Raw genomic sequence first — 18,536 nt, forward strand, 5'->3', positions numbered from 1 at the left:
AGGCACTGGTCACAAATATACATACATACATATATATATATATATATATATATATATATATATATATATATATATATATATATATATATATATATATATATATATATATATAATATATATATATGTATATATATATATAGATATATAGATAGATATAGATATAATATATATATATACAATCGTGAAGCTACAAATATTTAAAATCCAATTCACGCTACTTCGGGAATATCCCCGAAGGGAAATTTTTAAGTGATAAGTGGCTTGGTACCGTAGTGTCCCGAACACTCGACACAGTCCCAACCACTGCGATTATATTCTGGATTTCCCGAACAGTAATAATTCACCTACAGGAAAATTCGATAATTATAAATGAAAAAAGAATGGTTAAGTATAAACAAGGAAAAAAATGCGCCGAAGTTTCTTCGGCGCAATCGAGTTTTCTGTAGAGCTTATAATCAAGGCCACCGAAAACAGATCTGTCTTTTGGTGGTCTCGGTATAATGCTGTATGAGCCGCGGCCCATGAGACTTTAACCGCGGGCCGGTGGTGGCCTATCCTATATCGTTGCCAGAAGCACGGTTATGGTTAACTAAAAAAAAAAAAACTATTGAAGCTAGAGGGCTGCAATTTGGTATGTTTGATGATTGGCGGGTGGATGATCAACATACCAATTTGCAGCCCTCTAGCCTCAGTAGTTTTTAAGATCTGAGGGAGGACAAAAAAAGTGCAGACAGAAAAAAAGTGCAGATGGACAGACAAAGCCAGCTCAATAGTTTTCTTTTACAGAAAGCTAAAAATGCTACAAGTGTATTCTTAGACTAGGCTGATATATATATATATATATATATATATATATATATATATATATATATATATATATATATATATATATATATATATATATATATATATGTACATATATATATATATATATATATAGCTATACATATAAATATATATAATTATATATATATATATATATATATATGTATAAGTTATATATATATATATATATAATGTATATATATATAATTATGTGTGTGTGTGTGTGTGTGTGTGTGTGTGTGTGTGTATGTGCAGCCTCTGAAATGCATTGAGCAGTTTCAATTGGTATACATATGACTTACTACCTAGAAATCAGCACTGTGGGGTAGACATTGCTCGTCCCAAAGGAACCAAAGGGGGTGGGGGTGGGAAGGGGAACCGCTGGTTAAGCCCGTCACTTAGTAACTAAATGAGCTTTACTTTAACATGACATCTGGAAAAGAATGCTTTGATAAGACATCAATGGCACAAAGGGAGAGAGAGAGACTGAAAGAGAGAGAGAAGAGAGAGAGAGAGAGAGAGAGAGAGTATATCAGAGTTATCCTGGCCAGCGTTGGTCAGGTTTTATATATTTTTTATATATATATATATATATATATATATATATATATTATATATATATATATATAAACACAGAGAGAGGATTAGTAAAATCTACAATTACATGGCCAAGACAAGTTTCGCATTATTATTATTATTATTATTATTTCCTGCGGAGCCCCGTATTGCACAAGGGTTCCGGGGAAAAAGACCTGTTCTTTTCTGGGAACTTGGTTTTTTATGAAGAATAAAAACTGCAAGACTGAAATCAGAGGAAATTTCAACAGCATTTATTTTTTTTCCCTTATATTCCAGTGATTAGTAAGCTCATTATTATTATTATTATTATTATTATTATTAATTGTTTTTTATTATTATTATTATTATTATTATTCAGGAGATGAAGCCTATTCATATGAAGCAAGCCCACCACAGGGTCCAATGACTTGAAATTCATTCATATCCGGTTATTTAGTGATGTTATTATTATTATTATTATTATTGCACAATTAGGAAAAAAGACCTTCTTTAATACAGGTTTTGTTAAACAAAATGGCAGTTTCAACAGAATTTTATATAGTCGAATTCGTCTTATTAATTGTTTTTCTTGCCAAAGCAATTGACCAATATTCATATCCGGTGGTTTAGTGATGTATTATTATTCAGGAGACGAAGCCTATTCACATGGAACGCGCCCACCACTGGGGCCACTGACTTGAAATTCAAGCTTCCGAAGAATATTTTGGTGTTCATTTGAAAGAGGTAATAACAGAAGGTAATTGGAAATACAGAAAGAAGGGATTAGTTATTAGAAAAGGAAATATAAATTAATAAGTTAATAAATAAATATGTAAATGAATGATTAATATACAAGAATTTATTTTTCAGGCTCAGGTGATAGGATTAGGCCTACCGGCTCGCTTCCAGACACGGTAAACTTGAATTTGAAAAAACCGAGTTCTTTTAGAAAAATACATTAATTATACATTATAAATTGTTGCTCATTTAGTACCACATGGTCAGTTTATTATCTGTAAACAACGTGACTGCTAACATTGCACCGCAGTTATCAAAAAACAAAAAAATAATGTCAACGCAAACAGCCCTCATCAGCCAGACCTCACCAGATAGTACCAGTTCCTAGTCTGCAAGCTCCTCTGAGTTGCATTTCCAAGGGCTTGAAAAAGCCTGACAATAATCTACGGTAGCTTTTAAAATGCATAAAGTTTTGCCCGAGCCAACGTTTCGTAATTACGATTGGGGCTGCAGAAATGACGATTCAAATCATCAGCTTTTCGAAAAATGAGCGTTTCCTGTCTTGTGACAGACGTGAGTCACCACAGTCCGCTGGCTTGACGCGTCGCTGAAACTGGACGACGCGGGTGACTTGCTGCATCAAAACTTGATAAAAAATGTTTGCTGCCTCCGTAAGGGAGCTTCCCCCTACAGAAGATGGTTCTGAAGATCCTGCGAAGGATATTATAACCTTCGAGTCGTGTTTTACCCAGGATCTCAGCCACGTGGAACCTCCACGGACATATATAACGAGGTGATGGGAGTGTCCGAGATGACTAATGGCTCCAGGCAGGCTAAGCTGCTACTTTTTGGCTCGGGATCTCGTTACGCTGAGGGATTGTGGGTAGGTGACGTCACGCGGATGAGACTATTCGAGAAAAAGGGAAGAACATTTTTTTTTTTTTATGGGAAGCTTTTGATTTGTCACACGTGATGATGAGTGGGCAGAAATGCTCCCTCAGTTCTCCAGGGCAGGTTTATTGTAAATGTGCTTGCTTCTTTGGTGTTCTGTGGATAATAATAATAATAATAATAATAATAATAATAATAATAATAATAATAATAATAATAATAATAATAGTTGTTGATCCATTTTCATTAATATATATTAAAGATAAACGTGTGTATATATATATATATATATTATATCCTGTCATTTTCCTATATATTCATATATATATATATATATATATATATATTTATATATATATATATATATATATATATATATATATATATATATATATATATATATATATATATATATATATATATATATATATATATATATATATATATATATATATATATATATATATATATATATATATATATATATATATATATAATGTAATGCAGATGAAACCAGTGATAAATAAATAGATAAAAATGTAATTGAATTATCAAATTACAAGGAGAACTTGCTTGAAGGTAGGAATGCATTGCCACTCTTCCACAGTCCAACGGTGTGAGGAACAAAGGACCTCTGGAACTGAGGAATAAAGGACCTCTGGAACGGAGGAATTATTGCTTATTGGCGCTTCTGCAGTTCAGCGAATCTTGTCGCTCTCGACAGGAAACGACAAAAAAAAAAAAAAAAAAAAATCGTTAAAATTCATTCAGTCTGATGTTAATTTTCTCACAAGATAAAACTGTTGTGGAATGGGACGGAATATGGAATTTAGGCCAAAGGCCAAGCACTGGGACCTATGAGGTCATTCAGCGCTGAAAGGGAAACTGAGAGTAGAAAACCTCGCAGCTGCACTATGAATCAAGTGTTAGGAGAGGGTGGAGAAAGAATATGAATGGAGGTGCAGTAAAAGGAACGAAAGGGGTTGCAGCTAGGGGCCGAAGGGACGCTGCAAAGAACCTTAAGTAATGCCTACGGTACACCGCGCGAGGTGCACTGACGACGCTCCCCCCCTACGGGAGATAAAACTTTTATGCAACTGGACCGAGTTCTTTTTAGTGCTAACACGATCCGAGTATACAATTGTTACATGACTTTGCATGCTTTGACCTCCGTAGGCACTACTCAAGGTCATTTGCGGCGTCCCTAATGGCTCCTAGCTGCAACCTCTTTCATTCCTCTTTACTATACCTCCGTCCATTTTCCGTCATACTTTCCACCCTCTCGTACTGAGAGGTTTTCCTCCTGTTACACCTTTTAAACCTCTTATTCTCTGTTTAGTTGCTTTAGTGAAATGAATATGTTGGTTACTTCTTTCAAATGAACACCATAATATTCTTTGGAAGCTGAATTTCAAGTCAGTGGCCCCTTTGGTGGGCTTGTTCAATATGAATAGGGATTGTCTTCTGAATAATAATAATAATAATAATAATAATAATAATAATAATAATAATAATGGTGAAGAAATCCACAATGGTGTAAGTGTAGACATATATTAAAACATATTTACTTTTAATATAATATATATCTACACCCACACCATTGTGGATTTCTTCACCATTTTAGTTACTCATATTAGTATGAGATTCTTGTGAATAATAATAATAATAATAATAATAATAATAATAATAATAATAATAATAATAATAAATTCAACTTAATCTTTACTTTATTCGTAACTCAAGTCCAAATGGAATCAGATGTTGAAAGTCCTCCAACCCTGACCTGGAGTCGAACCTTGGCCTTTTTTGGAGGTTGAACTAGGGTCACAGGGACTTACAACACTCAGCCGTCAAGAGGGATGATATTTGATTACAGTTAGATATAAGTTCTGTACTTGGAATGAAATGATCTCTCTCTCTCTCTCTCTATATATATATATATATATATATATATATATATATATATATATATATATATATATAAATATAATATATATTTATTTATATGAGATATATATATATATATATATATATATATATATATATAAATATAATATATATTTATTTATATAATTCAAAGAAAGACATTAGCTACAAGCATAAGAATCTCGCCATATATGCCTTTTTGTTACCTATGTTACTTAGACAAAAATACTGCTTGTTAATTCAAATGATTAATGATTTCAGTCATTTCAAGTGTCAGCCCTGCATTCTGGAACTGAAATTCCTTCTCATTACCCTGGATCACGATTCTGGAATTCTGAAAAATTAAACACTCCTGCATTCTGGAACGATAATTCCTTCTCATTGACCTGCGTCACGATTCTGGGATTCTGGAAAATTAAACACTCCTGCATTCTGGAACTGTGATTCCTTCTTATTAACCTGGATCACGATTCTGGAATTCTGGAAAATCAAACACTCCTGCATTCTGGAATTGAAAATTCCTTCTCATTAACCTGGATCACGATTCTGGAATTCTGGAAAATCAAACACTCCTGCATTCTGGAATTAAAAATTCCTTCTCATTAACCTGGATCACGATTCTGGAATTCTGGAAAATTAAACACTCCTGCATTCTGAAACTGTAATTCCTTCTCAGTGACTTGGATCATGAAGCTGGAATTCTGGAAAATTACACCTGGCGTTAAAATCCAGTTTTTTGGTACCCGATAATTTCTTTCCAGGTATTCGGGGGTATTAAAGAGTCCCACTTGAGCACTTAAGAACTTGCTCCTCTTCTCAGCTGAATATAATTGATTAATATCTCATTGTCATTCATGATTTTTCTGAACGTCACTGATTAATATCTCATTATCATTCACGATTTTGCAAAAGTGTTTATGAGAGATTATGTCAAGTGACCTAAGATTAACTAAAGAATAAAAAGTGAATAAACAACTTATTATTATTATTATTATTATTATTATTATTATTATTATTATTATTATTATTATTATTATTATTATTATTATTATTCAGAAGATGGACCCTATTCATACGGAACAAGCCCATCAAAGGGGACATTTGCATAAAATTCAAACTTCCAAAGAATATTATGGTGTTCATTTGAAAGAAGTTACAGAAGGTAACAGGAAATGCAAAAAGAAGAGATCAGTTATTAGAAAAGAAAAAAAATAAATGAACAAATTAATACGTAAACAGATGGAAACGTAAGTGAATGACTAAGATACAAGGAGAAATGTTTTAAGGCAGTAATGAGTTGCATCTTCGCTTGAACATTTGTGGTTACAAGTTATTACCAGCAGAGACAACGAAAATGAATCCATTGCATAAGAACTGTATAAGAACTGAACTGGGACTGGAAAGAGTTCTTTTGCTATACTGATAAAGCCTGGAAAAGTTCCTAAAGTATGTGTCTCTGAATTAACTAAAGTACGTTGCTTCTTAGTGAGTGTGTTTGGCAATCATTTCTGCACTGTGCGTTTTACAGTCATTTGTACACGCTGTTGTGCAGTCATTTCTGCACTCTGTTGTGCAGTCATTTCTGCACTCTGTTTAGCAGTCATTTCTGCACTCTGTTTAGCAGTCATTTCTGCAATGCGTTGTGTAGTTATTTCTGCTGTTTAGTCATTTAGCTGTTATCATTTCTGCACTGTGTTGTTTATTTCTGCTGTCATTTGTGTTTAGCTGTTATCTCTGTTGTGCAGTCATTTCTACTCTGTTGTGCAGTCATTTCTGCACTCTGTTGTGCAGTCATTTCTGCACCGTGTTCTTAGTCATTTCTGCACTGTTGTGTTTTGCTGTCAATTTCTGCACTGTTGTGTTTTGCTGTCAATTTCTGCACTGCTGTGTTTTGCTGTCAATTTCTGCACTGCTGTGTTTTGCTGTCAATTTCTGCACTCTGTTTTATAGTCATTTCTGCAGTGTGTTTTATAGTCATCTCTGCACTCTGTTTTATAGTCATTTCTGCAGTGTGTGTGTGTTTTTGCTGTCACTTCCCTCCGTGCTTTGCAGGCATTTCTGCACTACGCGCGTTTCGCAGCCACACGCGGACAGCTGGCAGTAAATCTGAGGAAGCGATGAAATGATAACGAGAATTTACGGGTAGAAAAACAGGCTGAAATAATGTACATATCCCCACCCTCCCTCCTCGACCCCGCCTTGGGAAAACCAAACGCGTGTTAGGTACGACCTCGAAACCAGAGGAAATACTTAATCTCCGGACGCCTGAGTCAAGGAATAGCCCAAGTTTTTCCCTGACCGCAAAAAGAATGTTTCTCTTTCTTGTTTTTTTTTTCTTCTTCGTGGTTCTCTATGTTTTGCTTTGTTGTAGTGGCCGAGTTCTGATTTTTTTTTTCGTATATGGATAGAAGAGTTTTTTCCTTTGTAGAGGTGCATTATTATTATTATTATTATTATTATTATTATTATTATTATTATTATTATTATTATTATTATTATTATTATTATTATTATTATTATTCAGAAGTTGAACCCTACTCGTATGGAACAAGCCCACCAAAGGGGCCACTGACTTAAAATTCAAGCTTCCAATGAATATCATTATTATTATATTATTCAGAAGATGAACCCTATTCGTACGCGAACCCACCAAAGTGGCCACTGACTTAAAAAATTCAAGCTTCCAAAGAATATTATGGTGTTCATTACGAAGTAAGAGAACAGGTAATGAGAAATACAGAAAGAAGAGATCACACTTATTAAAAAGAAAAATTAATGATTTAATAAATAGATAAAAATATATTAAAATGCATGAAGAGGCGCGTTTGGTCTAAGTAAGATTTCCACTACGTGTTCTGGCAGTTATTACCAAACGACTTTATTAATGCAGGTTTTTGTTTCTTCGGCTTTAGTGGGAGGGTGAGTTCTCTTTTTTATCTCATCATCATCCTCGTCATCATCTCTCTCTCTCTCTCTCTCTCTTTTTCTGAGGTGGTCAAGTTCGACATTTTGGGGCCCCGATAAAAAGTGGGCAGGATATTTATATGATTTTGCACATTTTAAGTTTTTTTTTTTTTCACAACTTACCGAGCTCCTGCTGTGTTCTACAGTGAACTCCTAGACGCCCCTAATGGCGACCTCGGATACGAAGATCGTCCTCTTATAAAAAAAAAAATATATATTGTAATACGAGAGTTTCTTTAACTGTAACGTCTCCCTTTCGTGACGATCGGGGCCAAAATCCTTGACAGAGGAAGTTTTGTCTCCAGGTAAAATTATTATTCCTCCGGTGGCCTTGAGATTTCTTGACACGTGCAGCCGCGCTTTTTAGTTTTTAGGTTTCTGTAAAGAAAACTATTGCAGAGATGGCTATTTAACTGTCCGTCCGCACTTTACTCCGTCCGCACTTTTTCTGTCCGCCCTCAGATCTTAAAAACTACTGAGGCTAGAGGGCTGCAAATTGGTGTGTTGATCATCCACCCTCCAATCGTCAAACATACCAAATTCCAGTCCTCCAGCCTCCTCAGTAGTTTTGATTTTACTTAAGGTTAAAGTTAGCCATGATCGTTCGTCTGGCACCGCTAAAGGGGCCAACAACACAGGCCACCACCGGGCCGCGGCTGAAAGTTTCATGCAGCGTTATACGCTGTACAGAAGCTCAATTGCGCCGAAGAAACTTCGACGCAACTTTTACTTGTTTTGTTGTGGTTGTTCTTTGACCCTGACATCGAGAGAGAGAAACAACAGCCTCTGAGATTATAATAGAAAAAACAGGTCCTCCTCTGCCTAGACAGCCGAGTGCTAGGTTCGTCTCTACCTCTTCATTGTTAGTCTTGAAAACAGTCTCGTCGAGCTGGACATTAGTTTCCTCAAAGTGGCTCCCGTCCTACGTGGACAAGCTTTCGCGACTGTCTGTTTGCCTGTCCTCCACAGGTGCGGAAATTCCTCTTCGGCGAGTTACGTGGACGATGTTTATCATGTCCTTTCTTTCCTAGTTCCCTGTAGGTGGCGGGAGGGGTTTTGGGGGAGGGGACGGGTGGGGAGTCCCGTCACTGCGACTCAGGTGGCGTTCTGTATGTATTACTAAACGGTGTTAGCGGCGTCCTTTAGGCCCGTAGCTGCGCCCGCAACGTTTTGTTTTTGAGCGTTTTACTTCACCTCCATCCCCGCTTCCTCTCTCCAGTCTTGCTGTCCAGCCCCTTTTTCTGTTACTTCTTAGTCCCTCGTAGCCTTCATTGTTGTATTCTTTCAACATGGCGGTCAAAGGTTGAATTGATTGTATGTTTTCAACAGTTGTCTGTCATGTTTCCTTGAATCAAACTTGTACATTGGTGCGTTTTCGAATTATTTTAGGTCAGTGGCTTGACAAAATTATCGTAATATAATAATTTATGATAACTCCGAGTCCAGGAAGAGCCCCCAGAGACCACACAGTGGGCCACTCACCTACGCCAACTGGCATGCATCTCTTCCATTCCACCACCTGGTCCTTGCCATCTTGGTGAAATATATGAGCCAAACGTTCATTTCAATAACCTAATTTTAATTATTTTTTGTATGTTGATCTTTTTAATGAATCTTGTTGACAGTTTCACCATCTGTCTGAACACTTCTTAATTTTGCGAATAAGCTCAGACAGTGAATATCAAAAGCCAAGGTCAATATATATATGTATATGTATATACACACACACACATATATATATATATATGTATACACACATATATATATATATATATATATATATATATATATATATATATATATATATATAGAAGCGAATCCCACAGGAAAATGACTGCCAGAAGTTCAGTACCCAGCGCTTTCACGTATACTCACGCATCGTCTGGCCACAAATGAGACACAACTGAAAAGAAGGTTACAAAGTAAACAAAACGAGTAAGAATACCAGATGGTCAGTTGTCAAGAGGTAATAAACAGAAAGATGATCCAGGATCAAGCAGTCACAAATTAAAACCATACGCCTAACTACAAGAGATGCGAAACTGTAGCCATACAAAATCCAAAAACATGAATAAAAGTGAATGCCAGACGGTTAATTGCCAAGGTAATAAACAAAATGGTGATAAACAAAAGGGTAATCGACAAAAATCCTGGATCACGCGGTCGAAAAACTACAGCACCATATACTTAACCACAAGAGATACGGAATCTTACCCATTCAAATTGCAGAAACATGTATAAAACTGAATGCCAATTTTGCTTATATTTATCAACAACTTTTTTACTTACGAAGACATCAAGTTCAAACAAACCAAGACTTAAATTTAGAACACTTTCATTACTTGGCTTCACTCCAGTTAATGGGACGATCTAAATCTCTCATATGCACGAATAATGCACTCGGTATTTGGCCAGTTCTCTGAGAATATTGGTGTTGTTTGATTCGGTGTGAAAGTGATTTTCCAGTATGTCCATAATATATTTTTTCACGCTTTTTACAAGGAATTTCAGAGATGCAGCCAGTAACATCTCTAGGAGAATTTTTTATCACTAAACTCTTAACATTAAAGTTACTGAAAACAACATTTATGTTAAAAAGCTTTAAAATTCTGGGAATTTGTAAAAACCTTTCATCGTACGGTAATTTGAGAATATTATGCTTGCGGAATTCAAGTTTGTTATTAGTTAAATAAAATGTTTTCCTGGCTCTTTTCCATGCTACACCTACAAAGGTCCTTGGGTATTTAAGTTTCAAAGCAATAATATACATATATATATATATATATATATATATATATATATGTACAATGTCATATGTATATATATATATATATATATATATATATATATATATATAAATATACATATGACATACGTGTACATACCCATATATGTATGTTTATATTCTATATATATATATCTATGTATATATGTATATATATGTATATATACATACATATGGGAGCTTTATCCTCTTTTGAAGGTAAAAATTCTTCAGTCATTTTCCATATTTAATCCAAGGCTTGTAGTGATAAGCATATATGCAATAAGCTGTGAAGAACTGGACAGGAAACCTATGGGGTTATTAATAAAAAAGTACAAGTAAATTTGATGAAACCCTCTCTCTCTCTCTCTCTCTCTCTCTCTCTCTCTCCCTCTGGAGATTGTTGCTACTTAGAAGAATAACTCTGAAGGGATATGCCGAATGAAATTGGGAATTCCAACCTATTATATTTCTTTCCTAAAACAGATTTCTTACGATACAAAAAAAAAAAAAAAAAAACTGGCAACTCACGACCCTACGGGCATAATCGGTTACCTCCGACTTCCGGAGCAAAATTTTCACATTTGCGTTACTGAGGAACCGTAGCGACGGCCCAGGTCCTAAGGGCACCGATCAACGAATTCTTAATTCCTCGGGGCATTCCGCATGACGTCGGCACGTCTGTATAACGAATCACGAAAGAGAAGTAACGATAAAAATAAGAGAAGAAAAAGGACGGTTCGTTCTTCGATTTCAAGTCCAGCGACGTCCTGCAACTTTTTGCGGGGAAGACCCCCATTCGAATCCTGTTATCCTTTGTAGAATTCTCTCCGGCGGCCTCTGGCAACGTGCCAAGTCTTCACGGCGAAGGGGGTATAAATCTAGCAGACTCTTTGGAAAGACACACACAGCATCTTCCGGACTCAAAGAGAGACAGCCAGAGACCCCGAAAACCCTTCCCTCTGTCATCATGAAATTCGTGAGTCTGAACAGATCTTTTCCATTAGACAGGAAATATTGTACAGTATTAAGATCAGACGCTGATCTGACCTAAGATTATTTTGTTTGAGAAGATAGAACAGTTATGTTGACAGAAAAAGTACTCGTGTCATGTTCTTTATTAGAAAATATATATTGGAAAACAGTAATACAAACAGAACCCAACTCTTGAGAAGAAACGAAAACCGGTCCAGTCTTGCCTGCGCATAATCAAAGCAGCCCACAGCTAACGTAATTCAACGTAATATTTGAACCAGAATAATTAATACTTCATATTCTACATACGCTGCTGGAGATTTATCTGTAAGAAAATAGCCTAGCAAGAAATCACTTTAATAATCTTTGCTGACAGGCATAAAAGTCTGTTATGGGTATTAAGTCGATATGTAACCACCTTTGTCACCTACTCCCAGGTGCTAGTACTGAACATGGCGAAAACTCCTTGGGACGCCGTGTTTAGTACTAGCCCCTCGGGGACCTAAGTATTGTATACACCCATTTCTGTATTGCGTGGTCGACAAATTATGTCAATTAACGATATGTTCGTGCGGCCCCATACTTTACTTGAAAAGAGTTTACCTTGAACTCTCACAAAGGTGGACACATACCGGGTTAAAACCTCTGCTGAAGTAAGGGCTCTTGTAAGTAAAGGTCTTATTTAAGCAACTAGGAAGAAGACGGTGCTCTGCTAACTGTAGCATGTTCTTAGTTAGCAAGTTTCCGAAATATCAAAATTATCAGAAAAATATTTCTATATCACTAAGATTTTAAGCTAATTCCTGTCACTCTTCTCAGATCTAAGGTTCCACGTCAGTGATAGAAATTAATTTCTCGTCATAATGTGGTTCGGATTCCACAATAAGCTGTAGGTCCCGTTGCTAGGTAACCACTTGGTTCTTAGCCACGTAAAATTAATGTAATCCTTCGGGCCAGCCCTAGGAGAGCTGTTAATCAGCTCAGTGGTCTGGTTAAACTAAGATATACTTAAGTTAGTATATAGCTTACATTATTGCATAAACGTCTTTGGTTGGGAACAAGCGCAAATCATGAAACATCTAGATGATCTGTTGTACAACAGTAAATTGAATTTTCGCCAAAGGCTAAGCACTGGGACCTATGAGGTCATTCATCGCTGAAAAGGAAATTGCACCATGAAACAATTGTTAGGAGAGGGTGGATAGCAAGAAGGAAGAAAGAGAATGTTTTTATAGCAAGTCCCCTAACCCCTAATTTCCAGACATCAAAGAACCTGAACATACTTCCATTTGTTCCAATAATTCTTGACAAATGTAGATGATAATTTCTCAGTAGGATTCCCGGTATATTCCGGACATTGCTTGTCCGATTATATATACAATTCTCCTTGTATTTTGATAATTTACTTACGTTTTTATCAATTTATTCATTAATTTGCTGATTTATTTTTTTATTTTTTGTTAAATCATCTCTTTTTTCTGTATTTCTCATTACCTTCTGTTACTTCTTTCAAAAGGACAACATAATATTCTTCGGAAGCTTGAAGATTTTCACGTCAGTGGTCCCTTTGGTGGGCTTGTTCCATATGAATAGGTTTCATCTACTGACTAATAATAACAATAATAATAACAATAAAAATGCTGGACTCTGATGACATTCATCACTAAACGAATCGTCTCCCCGAACCGCAGGTTAATCTCAGCCTCGTCGTGATGGTCGCCATCTTGGCACTCGCCTGCTTCGCAGCGGCCATGCCCGACCCTTACGCTCTGCCGTATCCTGAAGCTGATCCCCATCGCGGCTTCGGAGGATTCGGAGGAGGCTTCGGAGGATTCAGGCCAGGCTTCGGAGGCGGATTCGGAGGCGGATTCCACAGGCCTTACTACGGATAGATCCGTCGGGAACTGTCGGTCTTGAAGACGCAGCCTCCGTCCTGACGAACCAGCTGACTGGAACGAGTGATATTGCTCTTTGGGAATTTCGTTCTTGATGGAATAAACTGTTTATAGTTTCAGACCTACTTTCTTCATTTCCTTAAAAAAAAAAAAAAAAAAAAAAAAAAAATTATATATATATACACATATATATAAATATGTATATGATGTTTATTTAACTGCATTAATTTCTGCATCATTTACGAATGGATAAACTAAGAATGCACCAATTACGAACGCATAAACTAAAAATGCATCAATTACGAACGCATAAACTAAAAGTGTGTAAACTAAGAATGCACAAATTAATATGCATAAACTGAGAATGCATAAACTAAGAATGCACAAATTAATATGCATAAACTGAGAATGCATAAACTAAGAATGCACAAATTACGAATGCATAAATTTAGAATGCATGGCCCACGTCAAGGCAATATGCACAAAATGAATTTGAGAACATTGCTTGAATGCAAATCTTTATGCACAAGGTGTTTCATGTAAAGGTTTGTTGAGAGAGAGAGAGAGAGAGAGAGAGAGAGAGAGAGAGAGAGAGAGAGAGAGAGAGAGAATAACAGCTTCTACAGCAAGAATGATGAAGGCAATTAATAAAATTGTATAAAAGATCAGAGAGAGAGAGAGAGAGAGAGAGAGAGAGAGAGAGAGAGAGAGAGAGAGAGAGAGAGAGAGAGAGAGAGAGAGATACTTACATATTACTCTGGCTTGGCCAGTACTGATCTCTGGGGGAGGACACCAACTTATCAGTCTACACACACCAAACGAAAATAAATGATCAGAAAATTATTCCAATAAAAGAAACTAAAAAAAAAAAAATTGTGAGAAAAACTGATATTCAAAAAGTCCTATTTTGGACCTGCACATCTGAAAAATTGATTGAAAGAAAATGACCCAAGAACAATATTTATGAACCGATTCATGTGTCACATTCGGCTAAACTAAAAAAAATACATGTATTAAATTCATGTTTATTCTTTGGTCAAAGTCGGGAAAAAAAAAGAAGGCTAATGGTAAGATCTATTAAAAAACAAGTAAAAAACGCGTCGAAGTCTCTTTGGCGCAATCGAGTTATCTGTACAGCGTGTAATCAAGTCCACCGAAGACAGACCTATCTTTCGGTGGTCTCGGTATAATGCTGTACGAGCTGCGGCCCAAGGAACTTTAACCACGGCCCGGTGGTGGCCTGCCCTATATCGTTCCCAGAAGGACGATTACGGATAACTTTAACCTTAAAAATACAAAAAAAAAAAAAAAACTACTGATGCTAGAGGGCTGCAATTTGGTATGTTTGATGATTGGAGGGTGGATGATCAACATACCAATTTGCAGCCCTCTAGCCTCAGTAGTTTTTAAGATCTGAGGGCGGACAGGAAAATTGCGGACAGAATAAAGTGCGGACTGACAGACAAAGCAGGCACAATAGTTTTCTTTTACAGAAAACTGAAAACTGAGGGTTCTTCATAGATTTTAAAAACTGGTCTATAGAAATATGTAATAGATTTTTGAGGCTTTCGAAAAAAAAAAAAAAACTGGTCTAGTTGGTTATCTACAAAATGTGTAATAGATTTTTGGGGCTTTCGAAAGTGTCCAAATTACCGACGCATCTCGAGTAGGGGAAAAGTTGATTGTGTCTGAATGATTGTGACAGTAGCGGTGGTGCTGATGATGAGAAGCTATATTCATGCTTGAGTGGTACTGATATATATATATATATATATATATATATATATATATATATATATATATATATATATATATATATATATATATATATATAATATATATATATATATATATATATATATATATATATATATATATATATATATATATATATATATATATATATATACTGTGAAATATCTTCTGTTAAAGCAGAATTCCATCTAATAAAAGGAGCCCATAAAAATGCCAAAAGGTAGTTAGTTAATGCTATATTTCAGAGACCAACTGTCTCCCTCTAAAGCCAAGGATATACTTGCCTGAAGAGGAGACAGTTGTTCTCTGAAATATAGCCTTAGAGGAGATAGGTGGTCTGAAATATAGCCTTAACTTTTACGTTTAGGCGTTTTTATGGGTTCTTTTATTATATATATATACACTATATATATATATATATATATATATATATATATATATATATATATATATATATATATATATATATATATATATAAAATATGGCGAATGAGGCTCAGATTAACCTGGGGACGATTCATGGCGTGATGAATATCATCATGAGTCCATTGCACAGATACGTATCTGAGGACACTACTCCCACAACAATTGTCCCTGAGCAAGTAAGTTACGGAATGACAGTCAAAACAACCTGTGGGTCAAGATCGCCACTCGAGGCTCATTTGCGCAGGCGCAAACTGGTTCAGGACGCATTTTAATCCTGTGTTTACGTCAGAGAAACTCTAATTTAGAAAATCACTGGGATCTGATGCCAGTTGTACAATAATCCATCTAGTTTTTGCAGTTCGCACATGATTTCAAGAGGTGCAAATCTCTGACGATAAACTTATTGTTTTTAGTCTAAAAATACCAGTTTAGTGGAATGGAATGGAATATAAACATTTAGGCCAAAGGTCAAGTAAGCGCTGGGACCTATGAGGTCATTCAGCGCTGAAACGGAAATTGACAGTAAAAGTTTGAAAGGTGTAACAGGAGGAAAACCTCGAACTTGCACTATGAATCAACTGTTGGGAGAGGGTGGAAAGTAAGATGGAAGAAAGAGAATATGAAAGGAGGTACAGTAAAAGGAACGAAAGGGGGTGCAACAGCTGGGTGCCCAAGGCACGCTGCAAAGAACCTCAAGTAATGCCTACAGTGCACCGCATGAGGCGCACTGACGGCACTACCCCACTACGGGGGGAACTGAGATTTACACATGGAGTTCTTTGGAAAACATTTTAATCCTAAGATTATCCATATGAGTAGGGGTCACCTTCTGAATAATAATAATAATAATAATAATAATAATAATAATAATAATAATAATAATAATAATAATAATAATTTCTGTATGTAGGTAACATTTTGGTTGTCATACCTAAAGACATAGGTGTAATTAGCCTTTCGGAAGTACTGAATGAATTGGTCTGTGCCAAATTAACGGTAGAAAGAGAATAAGACGGTTTCTTGCCTTTTCAGACATTATTTTCAGACAATACTTTTACACATTTTCAGACATTACTGTCAGACATCATTTTCAGACAATATTTTCACATATTATTTTCAGACATTATCTTCACATATTATATTCAGACATTATTTTCAGACGATGTTTAATTGTTTTCGGACATTATTTTCAGACAATATTTGCAAACATTGTTTTCAGATATTATCTTCAGCCGTTGTTTTCAGACGATATTTACAATGTTTTCGGACATTATTTTCAGACGATATTTACATTGGTTTCGGACATAATTTTTACACAATATTTACAAAAATTGTTTTCAGACATTATTTTCAGACGATATTTACATTGTTTTCGGACATTATTTTTAGACAACATTTACAAACATTGTTTTCAGACACTATTTTCAGCCGTTGTTTTCAGACAATATTTACAAACACATTGTTTTCAGATATTATTTTCAGACTTTTTTTTTAGACGTGGACATTTTCAGAAATTTAATGTTTACAGGAAAGCAAGTAACTTGACATTCTTATATTATTTTTCAGGACATTATTTCGATTCCAAATGCTCTGTGTTTTCTTCAGTGTTCCTGCAGGCAATGAAGTTTGGAATGGAATTGGAATACAGAATTCAGCCCAATAAATTTTGGACTGGAATTGGAATATAGAATTAAGGTCCAATAAATTTTGGACTGGAATTGGAAAATATGGAATTCAGGCTCAATAAATTTTGGACTGGAGTTGTATTATAGAATTCAGGCCCAATAAATTTTTGACTGGAATTGGAATATAGAATTAAGGTCCAATAAATTTTTGACTGGAATTGGAATGCAGAATCCAGGCTTAATAAATTTTGGACTGGAATTGGAATATAGAGTTCAGGCTTCATAAATTTTGGACTGGAACTGGAATATAGAATTCAGGCTCAATAAATTTTGAACTGGAATTGGAATACAGAATTCAGATCCAGTAAATTTTGGACTGGAATTGAAATATAAAATTCAGGTCCAATAAATTTTGGACTGGAATTGGAATATAGAATTCAGGCCCAATAAATTTTGGACTGGAATTGGAATATAGAATTCAGGTCCAATAAATTTTGGACTGGAATTGGAATATAGAATCTAGGTCCATTAAATTTTGGACTGGAATTGGAATGTAGAATTCAGGCCCAATAAATTTTGGACTGGAATTGGAATATAGAATTCAGGCCCAATAAATTTTGGACTGGAATCAGAATATAGAATTCAGGCTCAATAAATTTTGGATTGGAACTGGAATACAAAATTCAGGCTCAATAAATTTTGGACTGGTGCTGGAATACAGAATTCAGGTCTAATAAATTTTGGACTGGAATTGGAATATAGAATTCAGGTCCAATACATTTTGAACTGGAATTGGAATACAAAATTCAAGCTCAATGAATTTTGGACTGGAATTGGAATAAAGAATTCAGGTGTAATAAATTTTGGACTGGAATTGGAATATAGAAATCAGTTCCAATAAATTTTGGACTGGAATTGGAATATAGAATTCAGGCTCAATAAATTTTGGACTGGAATTGGAATATAGAATTAAGGCCCAATAAATTTTGGACTGGAATCGGAATATAGAACTCAGGACCAATAAATTTTGGATTGGAATCTGAATATAGGTTTTACCCTCTGTTGAAGGTAAAAAATTCTTCAGTTATTTTCCATATTTAATCCAAGGCTTGTAGTGATAAGCATATACCCAATAAGCTGTGAGGAATTGGACAAGAAGCCTATGGGATTATGAATAAAAAGTACAAGAAAATT

At 35.4% G+C, this 18,536-nt stretch overlaps 1 long non-coding RNA gene across 1 annotated transcript; it reads left to right on the forward strand.

The window, feature by feature from the left end:
* Window positions 1-11,506: 11,506 nt before the first annotated feature.
* On the forward strand, window positions 11,507-13,655 carry LOC136845080 (uncharacterized). The gene is made up of 2 exons (XR_010855057.1): window positions 11,507-11,645; window positions 13,333-13,655. It is a non-coding gene; the product is annotated as an uncharacterized lncRNA (long non-coding RNA).
* The last annotated feature ends 4,881 nt before the right edge of the window (window positions 13,656-18,536 follow it).

Source organism: Macrobrachium rosenbergii, chromosome 13 (assembly GCF_040412425.1).
Source record: "Macrobrachium rosenbergii isolate ZJJX-2024 chromosome 13, ASM4041242v1, whole genome shotgun sequence".
NCBI lineage: Eukaryota > Metazoa > Arthropoda > Malacostraca > Decapoda > Palaemonidae > Macrobrachium > Macrobrachium rosenbergii.